This window comes from Arachis hypogaea, chromosome 15, assembly GCF_003086295.3.
Source record: "Arachis hypogaea cultivar Tifrunner chromosome 15, arahy.Tifrunner.gnm2.J5K5, whole genome shotgun sequence".
NCBI classification, from domain to species: Eukaryota; Viridiplantae; Streptophyta; class Magnoliopsida; order Fabales; family Fabaceae; genus Arachis; species Arachis hypogaea.
In genome coordinates this window covers 102793030-102815774 of record NC_092050.1, presented here as the reverse complement: position 1 = coordinate 102815774, position 22745 = coordinate 102793030, and positions in this window count along the sequence as shown.

Here is a 22745-nt window from a genome sequence, read left to right as displayed (position 1 = left end):
GCTATAAGTCCCGCTCATATGATTGAAGCTCTGTTTCATTGATAGTTTGGAATTTATAGTATATTCTCTTCTTTTTATCCTATTTGATTTTCAGTTGCTTGGGGACAAGCAACAATTTAAGTTTGGTGTTGTGATGAGCGGATAATTTATACGCTTTTTGGCATTGTTTTTAGTATGTTTTTAGTAGGATCTAGTTACTTTTAGGGATGTTTTCATTAGTTTTTATGTTAAATTCACATTTCTGGACTTTACTATGAGTTTGTGTATTTTTCTGTGATTTCAGGTATTTTCTGGCTGAAATTGAGGGACTTGAGCAAAAATCAGATTCAGAGGTTGAAAAAGGACTGCTGATGCTGTTGGATTCTGACCTCCCTGCACTCAAAGTGGATTTTCTGGAGCTACAGAACTCGAAATGGCGCGATTCCAATTGCGTTGGAAAGTAGACATCTAGGGCTTTCCAGCAATATATAATAGTCTATACTTTGGCAAAGAATTGACGACGTAAACTGGCGTTCAACGCCAGCCTTCTGCCCAAATCTGGCGTCCAGCGCCAGAAAAGGATCCAAAACCAGAGTTGAACGCCCAAACTGGCACAGAAACTAGCGTTCAACTCCACAAATGGCCTCTGCACGTGGAACACTTAAGCTCAGCCCAAACACACACCAAGTGGGCCCCGGAAGTGGATTTATGCATCAACTACTTACTCATGTAAACCCTAGTGACTAGTTTATTATAAATAAGACCTCTTACTATTGTATTAGGCATCTTTTGATCATCTTTGGATCCTGGATTGTATTTTGATCCTGTGATCTCGTTTAGGGGGCTGGCCATCTCGGCCATGCCTGGACCTATCACTTATGTATTTTCAACGGTAGAGTTTCTGCACTCCATAGATTAAGGTGTGGAGCTCTGCTGTTCCTCAAAGATTAATGCAAAGTACTACTATTTTCTATTCAATTCTTCTTATTTCTCTTCTAAGATATCCATTCGCACCCAAAAACGTGATAAAGGTGATGATTATGTGTGATGCTCATCATCCTTCTCCCTTATGAACGCGTGCCTGACAAACACTTCTGTTCTACATGAAATAAGCTAGAATGAATATCTCTTAGATCTCCTAACCGGAATCTTCGTGGCGTAAGCTAGAATGATGGCGGCATTCAAGAGAATCCGGAAGGTCTAAACCTTGTCTGTGGTATTCTGAGTAGGATTCAATGATTGAATGACTGTGACGAGCTTCAAACTCGCGATTGTTGGGCGTTAGTGACAGACGCAAAAGGAGGGTGAATCCTATTCCAGCATGATCGGGAACCGACAGATGAATAGCCGTGCCGTGACAGGGTGCGTGAGCATATTATTCACTGAGAGGAGGGGATGTAGCCACTGACAACGGTGATGCCCTTGCATAAAGCCAGCCATGGAAAGGAGTAAGACAGATTGGATGAAGATAGCAGGAAAGCAGAGGTTCAGAGGAACGAAAAGCATCTCCATTCGCTTATCTGAAATTCCTACCAATGATTTACATAAGTATCTCTATCTCTATTTTATTATATCATATTCGAAAACACCATTATCACTTTATATCTGCCTGACTGAGATTTACAAGGTGACCATAGCTTGCTTCATACCAACAATCTCCGTGGGATTCGACCCTTACTCACGTAAGGTATTACTTGGACGACCCAGTGCACTTGCTGGTTAGTTGTATCGAAGTTGTGACAATTATGAATTAAGATCAAAGCACCAAGCTTTGGAGCCATTACCAGGGATTGTTCGAGCCTGGACATCACAATTTCGTGCACCAACAATCAAATACAAATGCACAAACAAGGATGATGCATGTCTTGTCCTATCGCAGGTAATGAGCTCATTTGTCAGTTTTGACCCGCACCCGACACAATCCGACTCACAAGTCAGATAAGGTATTCCAGCGGCATAACCTCTGCAAGTTTCTACTTCTTGCAGCTGATTCTCCAGCTGAAGTATGCCAGACATGACCTCTGCAAATACTTGCAGGTGCTGTTTCTCCAGCTGAAGCATGTGCCCCTTTCTCCTGGAAGCCACTCCATACACACGGACATTCCCGCACAATCATTCACATATAAAGCCCACGGCTTAACATTCTCACATCGATACCATAACTACTTACTTTTCGTCACCTTCTCGTGACCTTTTATTCATTTTATAATCACACATGCCGTGATCTCTTTTCTCTTTCTTTCTTTCTCTTAACAAACCGAACTCAAATCATTTTTATTTAAAACCAACCCCACTCCTTATAACCTTTTCCAAACCTCCAAAACCACTTTATTTACAACAAGTTCTTCTTTCATACAAAACTAATTCTTACTTAACCATGATTTTTCCAAATCAACTTCAAAACCATTTCATGTTTAAACCTTTTTCAAAAGACTAAAAGAATCATTTATTAAGTAAATCTCATGGCAGAGTCTCGAAACTTTAGGGAGCATGACAATCAAACTAGTTCTTCAAAATTAATAAACACCTTGAATCATAATTTCTTAAAATGTAGTTCTTTAATCAAACTCAAAAAATAAAGTTTTTCTTAATAAGTCAAAACTCAATACATGATCTTTTCTTATTAAATCATATTCAAAACATAAAGTTTTTCTTAATAAATCAAACCCAAACATAAATCTTTTCTTAATAAATCAAAAACCAAATAACACAATTTCTCAAGTCCAACCTTTTTCTAAATATTTCAAACAAAGTCTTAAGTTTCATAATAAAATTTCGATAGCATCTCCCCTAAACTCGGACTTTGCCATCCTTTTCAGGTCCCAACCGAACCATTCTCAACTTTTTTTCAATCATTTCCAATAACTCAAACTAATTCCAATATCAAAATCATTTTTAAATCTCAATTCAATACCAACAAATCAAACCAAAACCAATCTCACCAGTTAATCACTCACAATAATGTAACCAGTCATAATCACAGCCATAACCCAAACTCAATTCATCGATTACTCATATGACAGGTTTTCAATAATCAACTCAGCATATTCAAATTAATAAATAATACCAGATTAATCACCATTCACAGCCACAATTCAACCAATTTTATCACATTCAATTATAATCTCAATTTCATCAATTAATAAAACGAGAATTTATAAATTATTGGCAGTTACTCACTAAACTTCAATGGCATTCCTAAATTAAAATAGTTAATTTTGAAATAAATCCCCTACCTCGATTAGCCGAAATCCACAAAGCCAAAAGCGTCTAAAAAACCTTTTCTCTTGGCCCAAACTCAACGACGTCGAATCCAACCCTTTACCGTAGCAGTGACAGCCTCTAAACACAGCACGCAAGAATCATAGCTCAGCCCCAAGACATTAACGTTACATAAAACTCAATAACTTATAACAGAACACGTATTTATAAGCGGTAAGGGTTTCTAAACAAGGGTACTTACCGTAACAAAAGGAAGAAGGGAAACAGAGCGGTAGTGACAGTTTCGACACTCAGAAGAATCGAAACCAACCTAAACGAACTGGACCAGAACCAAAACTAGAACCGGGAAGGCTAAGCTGACCGTATAACAGAGGCTACGGTGCTGGTGTTCTTCAACGAGCAGAACGGCATACTTGATGGCAATGGCTTCTGACCTGGCGTGGCGACAGAGTGCAATGAAGGCGGCAGAACAGTGAGGATGAGCTCCTCCAGTTTGCATCCAAAAACACCGTTGAGGGCGTGGCAGTGTGAGAAGTGGATATTTTATACGCTTTTTGACATCACTTTCATATAGTTTTTAGTTGTTTTTATTTAGTTTTTATAGGTTTTAGTGTTAAAATCACATTTTTGGATTCTACTATGAGTCTTTGTGTTTTTGGGCAATTTCTGGTATTTTTTGGCTAAAATTGAGGAGCTGGAGTAGAAGTCTGATTCAGAGATAGAGAAAGCACTGCAGATGTTGTCCAGATCTGACCTGCCTGCATTCGGAAGAGCTTTTCTGGAGCTACATAAGTCCAAATGGAGCGCTTTCAATGGCTATGGAAAGCTGACTTCCAGATCCTTCCAGAAATATATAATTGTCATTACTTTTCTTTGGAGTACAAGGCCCAAAACTGGCATCCAACGCCAGCTTTCTGCTCCCTTCCAGGCGTCCAGTGCCCAAAGAGCAGAGCCCAGCGTCCAAAGGCCCAGAGAGGACCCCCTAGCTGGCGTTCCACCCCCAAGAAACCTCATAGCACGTGGATATCATCAAAGTTCAGCCCAAACACTCACCAAGTGGGCCTTAGAAGTGGATTTTAGCACTAAATAGACTGTTTTACCTTTACTAGTCATCTGTTTAGTATTTAAAGTGTATTTTACATAGTTCACAAACATTTTTCCATTATTCAGCATTATTTTCGTTTTATCATTGTATTTGACCTCAGTATGAGTTTCTAAACCTCCTAGGTTGAGAGGAGGAGCCCTGCTAACTCCTATGAATTAATAAAAGTATTACTATTTCTCTTTGATCCGTGTTTGATTGATTCTAAGATGTATATTCGTTTTTCATCAATATGAATGCGTTGAACTGGCATAAGATTATCACATTCTACATGGGTTCAGAGTGCGTCTTTCATCGGACAATGATGAACCACCAGCTTGAATATACGTCTCTCAGACGGCTAATCCATGACTTCGTTGGGGACTTCTCGAGACACCAGTTCAGCTGAAGTACGGGGAGGTTTGGGTCTCTGTGGTAGAGGTTAGAATCCATATAAGCAGCATTCTCTGATTTGGAAGATTCGACCTTGTTTGTGGTGTTTTGAGTAGGATTATTAAAGAGAATAGCTTGCAGGAATTTCACCCTCAATCAGAATGGATCCGCACTAAACCTGCAGTTCAGATCTGGAGGAGTATTGGCAGCAGCTCAAACCAGTGTCAATCACATACAGCCTGCCATTGAAGAAATCACTCACAAGCAAGGAGAACAATAGTACCAGAGTTACTTCAGAAAGACAAAGCAACTCCGACTCTCAATTCAATTCCCATCATATAATTCCTATCATTTAATCCAATTGGTTTTATCCCTTTCAATTTCACAATCAAACTGCATCTAAACATAAACCTTCTGATTCCGCCTGACTAAGACCTGCAAGACAACCATAGCTTGTTTCAAGCCACAATCCTCGTAGGATCAACACTGACTTGCTCATGTATTACTTGGACGACCCAGTGCACTTGCTGGTACAGCTGTATGAAAGTGTGTGATTTGTGCACCATAGTGGTGACGCTTACATGCCAAGGCAGCTCCACAGTCGGCTTCCTCTCGTGCGTACACCCTTTCGTCGATCTCTCTCTCTCTCTCTCTTTGCACATTCTCTCTCTTCGTGGATCTACTCCTCAATTGTGATGGTGACTTCACAGTGAGAATGCAACTTGCCACAGCGGAAATGCGTGGTTTTCCCTCCTCCTTTGTGCCTGTCTCTCGCCTCAGTTCTGATTCGTGATGGTGGCAGCAGCAGGATAGGGCAGCGGTGAGCTGGGGCGCGACCATGGCGCGGCTTCCTCCTTCCTCTACCTTTCTTCTCCCTCGCAGCACAACTCCCTCTCTTCCCTAATTCTCGATCTTCATCTCCTATGGTCTCTCAGATCTCGCTCTCTTTTTCGTTTATTTTGTGTTTGTGCATTGCAGCTGAAAAAGGGTGGAATGGCAGTGGTGAGGTGGTAGGAGTTTTAGGGTTTTTTGTATATATTTTCAAATTAGAGTTAGGATTAGGGTTGTTGAGGTAATTTTAATAAAAATTAGGGATAATAGAGTAAATTAAAAATTAATTTTAATCCAACACTAATATTTATGAAAATACTATATTAATTATCAATTTACAAATTTATTTTCAAATAAATATTCTAATTCAATAACTAGAGATAATTAAATTAATTTCCTTTAAATCATAAAATAAAATAAAATTCAAAATCTAATTATTCAAATTAAAGTAGGTAAAACTATCATTATTTTGTTGAGTTTGGACAAACTGCCGGATTGTCATGCTCCCTAGATCAGGTAATTTTTATTTTTGTTGAGTCCTTGATTTTGATTTTCTTCTTCTAATTTTTCAAAAAAATTAAAAATATTTTTCAAAAATATTATTTTTCTTTTCTTTGTTCAATTTTTGTTCTTGGTATTGAGTCTTCCATGTTCTTGTTTCCTGTTTTTCAATTCCAAAAATTTTAAAACTTCTTCCTACCCTTTTTAAAATATTTGTCTTTTCTCTGTTTGAGTCTTTGTTTGTGTTCTTGGTTTGAGTCTTTGATTCTTTGATTTTTTTTATTTTCTTTTTCTATAATTTTCAAAAATCAAAAAAACCTTTTCAAAAATATTTTTTATTTTCTTCGTTTAATTTTTGTTCTTTGTTTGAGTCTTATGTTCTTGTTCTTGTTGAATTTTTCGTGTTCTTGGAGTCTTTCTTTCTAAAATATTTTAAAAATAATTTTTTTCTTTAAATCTTGTTTCAATTTTTAAGTTTGGTATTTTCTTGTTTATTTTCTTGTGATTTCCAAAAATTTGTGTTGAGTTTTCTAAAAATTTTAAGTTTGGTGTCCTTTTTATGTTCTTGAGTTCTTTGGGTCTTTAAATTTTTGTTCTTTGTGTTCTTGTGAGTCTTCAAAGTGTTCTCTCTCTCATATTTTTCAAAACCTCCTAACTAATTTTTCCCTCTCAAATTTTTTAAAATATCTATCTTATCTTCTCTCTCTTATTTTTTAAAACCTCCTAACTAACTCTTCTCTCTTAATTTTCAAAAATTTCTCTCTCTTCTCTCTCTTCTATTTTCGAAAATTCACTAACCAATTTTAAAATATTTTTAAATTATTAACCATATTTTCGAAAATTAATTAATTAATTAATAAAATAAAAATAAAAATATTTTAATTTACTTTCTCTATTTATACTTCTTCTCTTCTCATCTCTATTCATTCAACTCTACTTCTTTCAACTCTTTGCCTACAATTCTTTATCTTCTTTCCTTTCTTCTTTCACATGTCACTTGAAGCTTCTTGCCAAATGGCACAAAAAGCTTTCTTGTGATTTCCTTTCTTTATTTATTCTTATCTACTATATCCAAGGTATTTTTCTTTTACTTCTTTTATTTTTTATTTTCTATCTTCTTCTTCTTTCTTTACTTCTGACTTTAAGGAGGAGGTTCTTGTCTATTGGAAGTCTCTTTCTTTTCTTTCTTTTTTTTGTCTTCTTGTTTATAACCAGGAACAGGGATAAAGAACCCCTCTTGACTCCTGATACTAAATCTGAAAAGACTCTGAGGAGGCATTTACAACAAGATAAAGCACAACACTCTGGAAGAGACCTTTTAGAAAATTTTGAACAAGAACAAGGTGACATGGCCAAACCTCAAGGGGAGCCTAGAAAGGTCCTTGGTGACTTCACCATACCTACCTCTGACTTCTATGAAAGAAGCATCAGCATACCTCAAATCAGAGCTAGTAGCTTTGAATTAAACCCCCAACTTATTACTCTGGTGCAGCAGAACTACCAGTATTATTCTGGACTTCCTCAGGAAGAACCTACAGAATCTCTTGCAGATTTCTTAAGGATTGCTGACACAGTACACAGTGAGGGAGTAAACCAAGAGGTCTACAGGTTATTGCTCTTTCCTTTTGCTTTAAAGTATCAAGCAAAAAGGTGGTTGGATAACCAGCCTAAAGCTAGTTTAAAAACTTGGAAACAGTTAGTGGACAAGTTTTTAAACCAATACTTCTCCCCCAAGAAAATTGGACATCCAGGGCTTCAAACAAAGAGATGGTGAATCTATTTATGATGCCTAGGAGAGGTTGACGAATATTTTTTCTGTCGGTAAAGAATTTCACAAATAAATTTCCGTTGTAAGTATAGTTTCTAAACCAACAAAGAATCCTTTCGTACAAAAGTTTGGTTGTCACAAGTAACAAACCCAATAAAAATAATAACCGAAGTATTTAAACCTCGGGTCGTCTCTCAAGGAATTATAGGGAGGTATGATTTATTATTGGTTATGGAAAAGTATCTTTTTGGGTTTTTGAAATAGGGAACAAGGAAAATAAATTGGCAGGAAAGTAAATTAATAATCATGAAAACCCTTGCAAGGTATAAGAACTGGAAATCCCATCCTAGTTATCCTTATCAATTGTGATGAGAATTGTTTATTACTCCCACTTAGTTAACCCTTACTAAATAAAGGAAAGTCAGGTGGACTAATCAATGGATTCCTCAAGTCCTAGTCAACTCCTATGGAAAGACTAGCTTTAGAGAGATCCAAATCAATCAGCAAATTCCAATTTTTAATCAACAAGGAGTTTGATAACTCAAGTGTCACTAATTACTCAACCAAAACCAAAAGGGGAGAAATCTAAATTAAATTGAAAGCATCAATAACATAATTTGAAGAAAGCAATCATAAATCTGAAATACCTTAAATTGTATTAAATAGAAAGTCAAATTAAACATGAGAATTCATAAACCAAATAGCAACATAAAGTAATCAATAAAGAAAAAAAATAAACTAGAAAGCTAGAATAATTAAAAGTAGAAGAGAAGTTAAATTAAAGGAACATTGAACCTGGATCTAAGAAGAAATAAACCTAAAACTAAGAGAAATCCTAAATCCTAAAACCTAAGAGAGATGAGAGAACCTCTCTCTAGAAAACTATATCTAAAATCTAAAATTGTGAATAATAAGAAGTTGTGTGAATGTCTCCTTGATTTCCCCACTTTGTAGCTTCTAATTGTTTTCTGGGCTGAGAACTGGGTAAAAAATAGCCCAGAAATCGTTGGGGCCGAATTCTGCTACGCTGGATTTTCTGCAGAATGATGCGTGCACGTGATGCACGCGTGCGTGTCATTTATCTGTACGGCCACTATGGTGAAATATATATCATTTCGAAGCCCCAGATGTTAGCTTTCCAACACAACTAGAATCGCCTCATTTGGACCTCTGTAGCTCAAGTTATGACCGTTTGAGTGCGAAGAGGTCAGGCTGGACAGCTTAGCAGTTCCTTCAATTTCTTGTATTCCTTCCACTTTTGCATGCTTCCTTTCCATCCTCTAAGCCATTCCTACCCTATAAACTCTGAAATCACTTAACACACCTATCAAGGCATCGAATGGTAATAAGAGAGGATTAAACATAGCAAATTTAAGGCCTAAAGAGGCATATTTTCAATCATAGCACAAAATTAGGAAGGAATTGTAAAATCATGCAAATCATATGAATAAGTGAGTAAAGAGTTGATAAAAACCACTCAAATTAGCACAAGATAAACCATGAAATAGTGGCTTATCAAAATCCCCACACTTAAACATTAGCATGTCCTCATGCTAAGCTCAAGGAGATAAAATAAATGAGTAGGGAAAAGTAAGACTCATGCAATATAATGCAACCTATATATATGAATGTAACTATATGCTAAGATATTTCTATCTACTGGGTTAAAAGTAAACAAGTTCTCCAAGACAAAAATAATTCAAATTCCACTAATTCAAATCATATAATAAAAGATAAGTAAACTTGTGAGAAGATAGCTCATAAAAGCAGGGAACATAGAATCAAGCATTGAACCCTCACTGATGGTGTATATGCACTTTAATCACTCAAGTATATGGGGTAATTCACTCTAGTCTTCTCTAGTCATACTTTCTAAACTTTGTTCTTCACCTAACCAATCAACAAATATTTAATGTACCAATGCAAATATCATGAGGTCTTTTCAAGGTTGTAATAGGGCTAAGGTAAGGGTGAGGATATATGTATGGGTAAGTGAGCTATAAATTGAATCCTTGATTAACCTAAGCTATCACCTAACATACACACATACTCTAAAATTATGCCTAGCTACCCAAAATTCCCACTTTTGTATTTTTCACATACTCATGTATCAACTTTTCTATAATTTTATCACATATGCATTGATCTTTTATTAAACTCAGCATTGGGGTAATTTTGTCCCCTTATTTATCTATTTATATATATTTTTTTTCTTTTTTCTTTTCTTTTTTCTCTTTTTTTTTTGATAAAAAATATAAAAGTAAACATAACATATCAATGCACATGGATTTTTAATTTTTCTGTTTTCACATGAGTAGGTACCCAAATTTTCAATATTTTATCAATTCAATTCAACACTTTCTTATCAACCTAAGTTCTCATGGTTCCCCACACTTAATTGATACAGAATCTCTATCTTAAGCTAACAAAAGATTCAATTTGGGGTAATTAATTTATTTTTCTGCTTAAGGCTAGTGATGTGGTAAAATATAGAACAAACGGGGATTAAAAGGCTCAAGGTGGCAAACAAAGGTGATTGAAAAGGGTAGGCTATTTGGGATAAGTGAGCTAATAAACAAATAATGGCCTCAATCATATGCAAGCATATAAATACACTAAACAATGGACATATAGAGTGGAACAAAGAAAATATTGCAATCATAGAGAAGAAAACACACAAGGAAAAAATATTATGGTTAAATAGTGTAACCATGCAATTAAGCTCAAGTCTCACAGGTTGTGTGTTGTTTGCTATAATTCATGTTCCAATTTACAGTCTTCAAACAAATTTAACACAAAATTTTTAATTCAAATTAGTGAAATTTTTTCAAAAATACGGTCTTAAAAGAAACTTATTATTTTTCAACCAAGTAGAACATACATGCAAACACTTATTATTATGCAATCTATCCTATCTAACAAAAGAAAGAAAAACTAAAAATGTTGGTGTTAAAAGATAGAAAGTTACATCTGGAAGTCAGGTACTGACCGACCTCCCCACACTTAAAGCTTGGCACCGTCCTCGGTGCCATCAGTCAGGAGCAAAGGGGGGCTGGTAGCAACATCTCCACAGTTGGGATTGTCATGGCTCCCTGTGCTGGTGGATGAAGTGGAGTCCGGAGTGTCTGGATCTTCTTCAAGTGGGTGGTTGCCAATAATCAGCTCCTTGAGGTATGTAAGTTGGCGCTTGTTACGGCATTCCATTCGCTTTGTCTGTCGGTATAGCCAGTCAAATCTATGAAGTAACTGAAGGAGCAGCTGATTTGCTAAAGGTGCTTGTGCTTTTTCCTTCTTCTCCTTACCGGTGGCTTGTTAGAAGATTTCTCTTTACCCTTTCTGGTGGCCATCCTGAAAAGGGAGAAGAGAAAGGGGCATGAATTCAAAGGGATAGAGCAAGGAAGAAGGCAGTACGAGTGATAATCATGCCAAGGTAAAGAAGAATGTCGTTAACACATGGTCGCAACTCCATGCAATTAGGACATCAATAGAAATATAGCATGATAAATTGAGGCCATTAAATGCAAGATATTTATTGGCATGCTAGCAAAGGCATGAGTAGCGTAGATCAAGCATTAAAAGCCAAAATATATTATCACTCATAACAAACTAACAATAACGTTTGTATTGACAATTATATTTAATTAATAAAATATTGGAAGGGTTTTGTGAAAAATAGGCATTAGAGTAGAAGGATAGAATAAGTAAGAATTCATAATGCTATACGGGTTTTTCACAAACACTTGGTATGCATGTAAAATATGCTAGGGAAATTAAGAATTCCAACATGCATGCAATCCAAAAATTAATATTAATTGTCAAATCACTCTTGATGATATCCACAAGCTCAATTATAATAATATAAGACCCAAATAAAGCTCCAACACCAACATAAAAATGCATAAAGAAAAGGAAAAGAATGAAAAAGAAACCATAAATAACTAAGCATGAAAGAGAAAAATTTTTGAAGAAAGAAAAGTAATTAAATGCAAATAAAAAGAATGAAGGAAGAAAGGAGAAGGGAATGAAAAGTCGGAACGCGACGCGCGCACGCAAGGCACGTGTGCGCGAGAGAACTGTATTCACCATGTGACGCGTATGCATTGCCCACGCGTATGTGTGGGTGGTCTTGGAAGCAAAAGGACATGCACGCCTCAGGGACGCGTACACGTGGATGACCTTGTGCCTCTATCACAGTTCCAGCGTGGGGGCAGCACAACCTTCTATCCAACATGCTTTTTACGCCGATTTCCCTATCCACGTGTGCGCGTGCTTGACGCGTACGCGTGGATTTCACTTGTGGCAGATGACACGGACGCGTCATAGACGCGTACGCGTGGGTCGAGTTGTGCGCAGAGCACACCAGCCGCATGATTCCATCACAACTTTCTGTTCGTTGGATGGGGGAGCAAAATTGCTATCGACGCCCACGCGTGGCATACACGCACGCGTGGGTTGGCCCTTTTTTATGTGTATGCAGAATGCAAAATACAGAATGCAGGTGAATATGCAGAAATTATGAATGAACACTAGTAAAAATAAAATAAAATAAGATTAAGAATAAAAAGGAACGATTATACCATGGTGGGTTGTCTCCCACCTAGCACTTTTAGTTATTGTCCTTAAGTTGGACATTTGGTGAGCTCCGTGTTATGGTGGCTTGTGCTTGAACTCATCTTGAAACTTCCACCAATGCTTGGACTTCCAACATTCTCTATCAATTCTAGATACATTCCCTAAGCTTTGATGGAGTTCTTCACAAGCTTTGAGCTCCCAAAGTCGATCTTCATGTATGCCTGGATCCCAAATTTTGTTTCTGCACCCGTCTTCAAGTGGAACATGATGATTCCATCCGGGTGATAAGCAATCCGAATTCTCACTAAGGAATCCAAACAGCTTCCTAGACCTATTCATTCGAGGTCTACACTAACCCTTACATTTAGACCTTGAGCTCCCAACCACAACGAACCTAGGATTGTGTTGCCAACCACTAACCATCTCCCTCTTACTCTTAAAGCCACAAAGAGCTCTAAGCTGACCATCTGTCTCAAGTAAACCATATTCAAGTGGGAAAGTAGAATTTTACCCACTTGAATGTTGTATTGGATGGTAACGGCTTTGAGGGAGAGGTCTCAAACAGCTTTGGAAAGGTGATTCCAAGCTCCATTCCCTTGTGCTTTCCCTTGGCAACTTCCACCTCCTTGCGAGCTTCTTCAGTTTCAACCTCTTCCTCTTGGTAGCTTTCTTCCAATTCAAACTCTTCTTCATTGCTTACCAAGGGCATGGGGGTTGTGCTTATTTTTCTTTAATCTCCATCTCTTGATCAACCTCTTCAAAGGCCTCAACCATGATATGCCTTGGAGGTTGTACACCCTCCTCAACATCAACATCAAACATCTTGGAAAGAGGCTCTATGACTGGACTTTCCCATGGGGTTCAGCATCTCCTAAGTCTGCAACCTCTTCTTCCTCTTCAATAATTGCTACTTTGTCCAGTTGTTTTAGTATAAAATCGTACTCCTCTTTCATGATTTCCTTTCCATGATAACTCCCTTCAACTACTCCTTCATTTGCAAGGGTCTCTCCTACCTCCACTTTTTGGGCCTCCTCTTGCTCTAAGACAAAATCAGACTCCTCATTGATGTCTTCTTTCACTAATTCTTCAACCACTCTTTCGACTTTAAGGGTCTCCACTGCCTCCACTTGTAGGGCCTCCTCTAGCTTCTTATGAAGTATGAATTCGCGAAGACGATCCTTTTTCTCTTGTTCCTTGTCAATAGCATAGCTGGGATCATCTTGCTCTTGGATTGATGGATGTAGGTGCTCTTCCATGGAGGGTGGTGATGGGATGGAAAGATCATTATGTGGTTGAAAAGGAAGCACACTAAAGCTTGAGGGTTGAATATTGAAGGTAGAGGGTTGGTTCATGCAGGATATAAGATTTTTGAGTGTAGAGATGAGACCAATAATATTAGAGATGAGTGTGTTGTTATACAATGGAGGTTGGGGTGGATAGAAGGGTTCATTTGTTGGGAGATAGGGCTCATAATACGGAGGTGGTTCTTCTTGATAAGGATATGGATATGGTGAATATTGAGGTGGTGGTTCTGGGTGTGGTTCATGTGGTGGTTGGTATGGTAGATGTGGGTTAGGGTCATATGGGGTGTTTGGTGGTAAGGTGCTTGTGAGTATGGTGGTTCAAAGGTATGTTGGGGAGGCAGTTCATAAGCATATGGCGGGGCTTGTTGGTAACTACAAGCGGGTCCACCATATTCATCATCTTGGTACGCTCCCTAGAATGGCTCTTGACCATAGTAATTTGGTGGAGGTGGGTTGTCACGAAAGGGTCCACCATAACTATTGTCCTGGTATGCATCACAGAATGGTTGTTGGTGATAGCGCATTGGAGGGGGTTGTTGCCAAGAGGGTTGATCAAATCCTTGTGGCTCCTCCCATCTTTGATTCTTCCAACCTTGATGCCTGTTCTCATTATAGCTTCCATTCCTTACAACAACATTGGAACCAAACTTAAAGCCAAAGGGGTGAGAATTCATAGTAGCAAGTAAAAATAAAAACTAATAAAAATTAAAGAAAATAAACTCCCAAAACTAGAAATACTAACAAAGAAACAAAAAGAAAAATTATTTACAATAACCAATAATAAGGCACACGTTTGCAATTCCCCGGCAACGGTGCTATTTTGACGAACAGTTTTTCTCTCGGTAAAGAATTTCACAAATAAATTCCTGTTGTAAGTATAGTTTCAAAACCAACAAAGAATCCTTTTGTACAAAAGTTTGGTTATCACAAATAACAAACCCAATAAAAATAATAACCGAAGTATTTAAACCTCGGGTCATCTCTCAAGGAATTGCAGGGAGGTATGATTTATTATTGGTTATGGAAAAGTATCTTTTTAGGTTTTTAAAATAGGGAACAAGGAAAATAAATTGGCAGGAAAGTAAATTAATAATCATGAAAACCCTTGCAAGGTATAAGAACTGGAAATCTCATCCTAGTTATCCTTATCAATTGTGATGAGAATTGTTTATTGCTCCGACATAGTAAACCCTTATTAAATAAAGGAAAGTCAAGGGGACTAATCAATGGGATTCCTCAAGTCCTAGTTAACTCCTATGGAAAGACTAGCTATAGAGGGATCCAAATCAATCAGCAAATTCCAATTTTCAATCAACAAGGAGTTTGATAACTCAAGTGTCACCAATTACTCAACCAAAGCCAAAAGGGGAGAAATCTAAATTAAATTGAAAGCGTCAATAACATAATTTGAAGAAAGCAATCATAAATCTGAAATACCTCAAATTGTATTAAATAGAAAGTCAAATTAAACATGAGAATTCATAAACCAAATAGCAACATAAAGTAATCAATAAAGGAAATAAATAAATTAGAAAGCTAGAACAATTAAAAGTAGAAGAGAAGTTAAATTAAAGGAACATTGAACCTGGATCTGAGAAGAAATAAACCTAAAACTAAGAGAAATCCTAAATCCTAAAACCTAAGAGAGAGGAGAGAGCCTCTCTCTCTAGAAAACTACATCTAAAACCTAAAATTGTGAATAATAAGAAGTTGTGTGAATGTCTCCTTGATTCCCCCACTTTGTAGCCTTTAATGTCTGTTTTCTAGGCCGAGAACTGGGAAAAAAACAGCCCAAAAATTGCTGGGGGTGAATTCTGCTACGCTGAATTTTCTATAGAACGATGCGTGCGCGTGATGCACGCATGCACATCATTTATCTGTATGGCCACTATGGCGAATTATATATCATTTCGAATCTCCAGATGTTAGCTTTCCAACGCAACTGAAACCGCCTCATTTGGACCTCTGTAGCTCAAGTTATGATCGTTTGAGTGCGAAGAGGTCAGGCTGGACAGCTTAGCAGTTCCTTCAATTTCTTGTATTCCTTCCACTTTTGCATGCTTCCTTTCCATCCTCTAAGACATTCCTACCCTATAAACTCTGAAATCACTTAACACACATATCAAGGCATCGAATGGTAATAAGAGAGGATTAAACATAACAAATTTAAGGCCTAAAGAAGCATGTTTTCAATCATAGCACAAAATTAGGAAGGAATTGTAAAATCATGCAAATTATATGAATAAGTGAGTAAAGAGTTGATAAAAACCACTCAAATTAGCACAAGATAAACCATAAAATAGTAGTTTATCAAGGTATAAAAGGATGCTAAGAAAATGTCCCACTGAAATATTTCTAAAATGGTACAGTTAGACATCTTCTACTATGGGCTTTCAGACATGGATAAAATGTCCTTGGACCACTCGCCTGGTGGTTCCATGAACATGAGAAAGACCATTGGAGAGGCTCGAGAGCTTATTGAGACATTTGCCACTAATCAGCATTTGTACTCATCTCCTGAGACCTCTATAAAAGGAGAGGTTAAGGCAGTAGTTGCTGAACCTAACCCTCTAGAGTAGGATGGCCCATTCACTCAGCAACTGTAAATCCTTGCCCAGCAAATGCTGGAACCGCAAGAGGTTCTGCAAGAAACTCAGGCTTCTAACAGAAATATAGAAGCCCAATTGAGTCAAACAAGGCAGCAGTTATCTAAGCAAATAACAGATGAATGCCAGGCTATCCAACTGAAGAGTGGAAAAACCTTAAGCACCCAACCTCAATAAAATAAAAATGAAAAGCCCATTGACGATACCCAGGTCTCTGCACAAAATGAAACTAGGCGTTCAAATGCCCAGAGAGGTATCCCTCCTGGTGTTGAACGCCAGGAAAGGGCAGAGAATGGGCGTTCAAACGCCCAAAGGGGCAGCAGCTTGGGCGTTGAACGCCCAAGCAAGGGAAGTAAGTCACCTAATGACAACAACCCTGCTAAACAAGGTAGTAACCCCCCTTCCAGCACACATGGCATTCGGCCTCCATCAACCAAGGTTGATGATTATAAGGCTAAGATGTCATTTCCTCAGAAACTCTGTCAAGAGAAAAAGGATAAACAGTTTGCGCGCTTTGCGAAGTTTCTCGGAACATTAGAGATAAAGATCCCTTTTTGCAGAAGCTCTTGAACAGATACCTTCTTATGCAAAGTTCATGAAGGATATTCTAAGTCATAAGAAGGATTCGAGAGAGACACAAGCAGTCTTTCTCACTGAGGAGTGCAGTGTAATCATTCAAAATAGCTTACCAGAAAAGCTTAAAGATCCTGGAAGCTTTATGATACCATGCACTCTAGGTGATGCTTGTACAGGGACAACTCTATGTAACTTTGGATCAAGCATCAACCTAATACCTGCTTCACTAATAAAGAAGCTTACTTTGACTAATGAAGTCAAACCAACCTGCATGTGCCTTCAACTTGTTGATGGTTCTATTAAGATACCATCAAGAGTAGTTGAAGACATGATTGTCAGGGTTGGACCCTTGGCCCTTCCCACTGACTTTGTGGTATTGGACATGGAGGGGCACAAGAGTGCATCCCTTATCCTAGGAAGGCCTTTGCTAGTTACAGGGCAGACCCTCTTTGATGTTGAAAAAGGGGAAGTAACCCTAAGAGTCAATGAGAAAAAGTTCGTCCTAAATGTCGTCAAAGCTATGCAGCACCCAGACATTCCTAAGGAATGTATGAACATTGACCTCATTGATTCCCTGGTGGAAGAGGTCAACATGGCTGAAAGTCTCAAGGAAGGGCTAGAGGATATCCTTGATGATACTCAGCCTGATTCAAAGGAACCTATGAAAACCTCTGAGGAAAAGTAGAAGCCTCCTAAGCTTGAGCTTAAGCCATTACCCTCCTCCCTGAAATATGCATTTCTGGGAGAGGGATATACCTATATTGTCATCATAAGCTCTACACTAGAGCCACAGGAAGAAGAAGCACTGATTCAGGTGCTTAAAACACATAGGACCGCCCTTGGGTGGACTATAAGTGACCTTAAGGGAATTAGCTCTACCCGATGCATGCATAAAATCCTACTAGAGAATAGTGCCAAACCAGTGGTGCAACCACAGAGGTGGTTGAATCCAGCTATGAAGGAAGTAGTGCAGAAGGAAGTCACTAAGCTCTATGAGGCTAGAATTATTTATCCCATTTCTGACAGCCCATGGGTGAGCCCTGTCCAGGTTGTTCCTAAGAAGGGAGGAACGACAGTGGTTCACAATGAAAAGAATGAGCTGATCGTAAAAAGGACAGTTACAGGATGGCGTATGTGCATTGACTACAGAAGACTTAATGACGCCAGCAAGAAAGATCACTTTCCTTTACCCTGCATTAACCAAATGCTAGAAAGACTTGCAGGTCATGCTTTTTATTATTTCCTAGATGGTTATTTCGGGTACAATAAAATAGCAGTAGATCTACAGGATCAAGAGAAGACAACATTCACATGTCCATCTGGCGTGTTCGCCTATAGACGAATGCCATTTGGCCTGTGCAATGCGCCTGCCACCTTTCAGAGATGTATGCTATCCATCTTCTCTGATATGATAGAGAAATTCCTTGAAGTATTCATGGATGACTTCTCTATTTATGGAAACTCATTTGACTCCTCTCTTGATCATCTGACCCTCGTTCTGAAAAGATGCTAAGAAACAAATCTGGTTCTAAACTGGGAGAAATGTCACTTCATAGTAACTGAAGGCATTGTTCTTGGTCATCGGATCTCAAATAAGGGGATAGAGGTGGATCAAGCTAAGGTGGAAGTGATCGAACACTTGCCTCCACCTACTAGTGTTAAGGTAATCAGAAGCTTCCTAGGACATGCAGGATTCTACAGGCGGTTCATAAAAAATTTTTCAAAAATCGCCAAACCCCTGTGTAATCTCTTTTCCATTGATGTTCCATTCGTCTTTGACCAAGAATGCCTGCATGCTTTTGAAACTCTGAAGGCCAAGCTTGTCACTGCTCCTATCATCTCTTCACCCAACTGAGACTTACCATTTGAGCTAATGTATGATGCAAGTGATCATGCAATTGGTGCAGTCCTAGGTTAGAGACATGACAAGCTTCTAAATGTCATTTACTATGCTAGCCGCGTATTAAATGATGCGCAGAAAAACTACACTATTACAGAAAAATAGCTACTTGCAGTGGTTTATGCCATTGACAAGTTCAGATCCTACCTAGTAGGATCTAAGGTCATTATTTATTCTGACCATGCTGCTCTAAAGTATCTACTCACTAAGCAAGATTCTAAACCCAGACTTATAAGATGGTTATTACTCTTGCAAGAGTTTGATAGAAATTAGAGGCAGAAAAGGGGCAAAAAATCAGGTGGCTAATCACTTGTCCCAGATTGAGCCAGTAGCAGAGACTTCTTCTTCCTCTACTGACATATCCGAATCCTTTCCAAATGAGCAACTCTATGCCATCCAGACAATACCTTGGTTTGCAGACATTGCAAACTACAAGGCTATACGGTTCATTCCCAAGGAGTTTACTAGGCAGCAAGCCCGAAAACTCATGCATGATGCAAAATATTACCTATGGGATGAGCCATATCTCTTTAAGAGATGCTTGGATGGAATAATCTGACGCTGTGTGTCTGGTGCATGAAATTGTGATCCTTAACAACGGTGCCAAAAACTTGGTGCTCGGAACATAATTCACACACTTTGTCACAATTTCGCACAATTAACCAGCAAGTGCACTGGGTCGTCCAAGTAATAAACCTTACGGGAGTAAGGGTCGATCCCACGGAGATTGTCGGCTTGAAGCAAGCTATGGTCACCTTGTAAATCTCAGTCAGGCAGATTCAAATAGTTATAGAGTTTTAATAATTAAAATATAATTAAATATAAAATAAAGATAGAGATACTTATGTAATTCATTGGTGAGAATTCCAGATAAGCGTATGGAGATGCTTTTGTTCCTTCTAAACCTCTGCATTCCTGCTGTCTTCATCCAATCCTTCATACTCCTTTCCATGGGAAGCTTTATGTAGGGCATCACCATTGTCAATGGCTACTTCCCGTCCTCTCAGTGAAAATGGTCCAAAATGCGCTGTCACCGCACGGCTAATCATCTGTCGGTTCTCGATCATACTGGAATAGGATTCAGTAATCCATTTGCGTTTGTCACTACGCCCAGCACTCGCGAGTTTGAAGCTCGTCACAGCCATCCCTTCCCGGATCCTACTCGGAATACTACAGACAAGGTTTAGACTTTCTGGATCTCAAGAATGGCTGCCAATAGTTCTAGCCTATACCACAAAGACTCTGATCTCACGATCAGAAGGCTAAGAGATACACATTCAAGCTTGTTTGCATGTAGAACAGAAGTATTTGTCAGGCACGCGTTCATAAGTGAGAATGATGATGAGCGTCACATAATCATCATATTCATCATGTTCTTGTGTGCGAATGGATATCTTAGAGAAGAAATAGGCTTGAATTGAATAGAAAAACAATAGTACTTTGCATTAATTCATGAGGAACAGCAGAGCTCCACACCTTAATCTATGGTGTGTCGAAACTCTACCGTTGAAAATACATAAGTGATGAAGGTCCAGGCATGGCCGAATGGCCAGCCCCCATAAAGGTCTAAGATAGCATAAAACTAATCAAAGATCAGATGCTTAACATGATAGTAAAAAGTTCTATTTATACTAAACTAGTTACTAGGGTTACAGAAATGAGTAAATGATGCAGAAATCCACTTCTGGGCCCACTTGGTGTGTGCTTGGGCTGAGCATTGAAGCTTTCATGTGCAGAGGTCTTTCTTGGAGTTAAACGCCAGTTTGTAACCTATTTCTGGCATTTAACTCTGCTTTGCAACCTATTTCTGGCGTTTAACTCCAGAATAGGGCAGAGAGCTGGCGTTGAATGCCAGTTTGCGTCGTCTAAACTCGGGCAAAGTATGAACTATTATATATTTCTGGAAAGCCCTGGATGTCTACTTTCCAATGCTATTAAGAGAGCGCCATTTGGACTCTTGTAGCTCCAGAAAATCCACTTTGAGTGTAGGGAGGTCAGAATCCAACAGCATCTGCAGTCCTTCTTCAGCCTCTGAATCAGATTTTTGCTCAGGTCCCTCAATTTTAGCCAGAAAATACCTGAAATCATAGAAAAACACACAAACTCATAGTAAAGTCCAGAAATGTGATTTTTATTTAAAAACTAATAAAAATATACTAAAAACTATGTAAAAATACTGCCAAAAAGCGTATAAATTATCCGCTCATCACAACACCAAACTTAAATTGTTGCTTGTCCCCAAGCAACTGAAAATCAAATAGGATAAAAAAAAAAGAGAATATACTATAAATTCCAAAATATCAATGAAACTTAGCTCCAATCAGATGAGCGGGACTAGTAGCTTTTTGCCTCTTGAATAGTTTTGGTATCTCACTTTATCCTTTGAAGTTCAGAATGATTGGCATCTATAGGAACTTAGAATTTAGATAGTGTTATTGATTCTCCTAGTTTAGTATGTTGATTCTTGAACACAACTACTTTATGAGTCTTGGCCGTGGCCCTAAGCACTTTGTTTTCCAGTATTACCACCGGATACATAAATGCCACAGACACATAACTAGGTGAACCTTTTCAGATTGTGACTCAGCTTTGCTAGAGTCCCCAATTAGAGGTGTCCAGGGTTATTAAGCACACTCTTTTTTTTGCTTTGGACCTTGACTTTAACCGCTCAGTCTCAAGTTTTCACTTGACACCTTCACGCCACAAGCACATGGTTAGGGACAGCTTGGTTTAGCCACTTAGACCAGGATTTTATTCCTTTAGGTCCTCCTATCCACTGATGCTCAAAGCCTTGGATCCTTTTTATTACCCTTGCTTTTTGGTTTTAAGGGCTATTGGCTTTTTGCTCTTGCCTTTTGGTTTAAAGAGCTCTTGGCTTTTTCTGCTTGCTTTTTCTTTTTCTTTCTTTTATATTTATTTTCGCCATTTTTTTCTCTTCTCTTTTTTTTCACAAGCTTTTGTATTCACTGCTTTTTCTTGCTTCAAGAATCAATTTTATGATTTTTCAGATTATCAATAACATCTCTCCTTTTTAATCATTCTTTCAAGAGCCAACATCTTTAACATTCATAAACCATAATATCAAAAGACATATGCACTGTTCAAGCATTCATTCAGAAAACAAAAAGTATTGTCACCACATCAAAATAATTAAACTAGTTTCAAGGATGAATTCGAAATCATGTACTTCTTGTTCTTTTGTTTTTAGAACAGTTTTCAATTAAGAGAGGTGATGGATTCATAGGACATTCATAGCTTTAAGACATAGACACTTAAACACTAATGATCATGTAATAAAGATACAAACATAATTAAACATGAAGCATAGTAAACAAAAAATAGGAAAATAAGAACAAGGAGATTAAGGAACGGGTCCACCTTAGTGAGGGTGGCGTCTTCCTCTTCTTGAAGAACCAATGGTGCTCTTGAGCTCTTCTATGTCTCTTCCTTGTCTTTGTTGCTCCTCCCTCATAGCTCTTTGATCTTCTAATCTCATGGAGAATGATGGAGTGCTCTTGGTGTTCCATCCTTAGTTGTCCCATGTTGGAACTTAATTCTCCTAGGGAGGTGTTGATTTGCTCCCAATAGTTTTATGGAGGGAAGTGCATCCCTTGAGGCATCTCAGGGATTTCATGGTGAGGAATTTTCTCATGTTCTTGTTGAGGTCCATAAGTTGACTCTCTTGTTTACTCCATCATTTTCTTAGTGATGAGCTTTTGAGATGAATCTCTCCATCTCCCATGACTCAGAGGTGGAAGCTTTTGCCTTCCCTTTCCTCTTTCTAGAGGTTTCTCTGGCCTTAGGTGTCATAAATGGTTATGAAAAATCAAAAAGCAATGCTTTTACCACACCAAACTTAGAAGGTTTGCTCGTCCTCGAGCAAAAGAAGAGAAGAGGGAGTAGAAAAAGAAGAAAATAGATGAGATGGAGAGGTATGAGTGGTTCGGTCAAGGGGGGTTTTAGGTGGTTATGATGTGTGAAAAGGAAGGAGTGATGGTTTGAATTTGAGTGG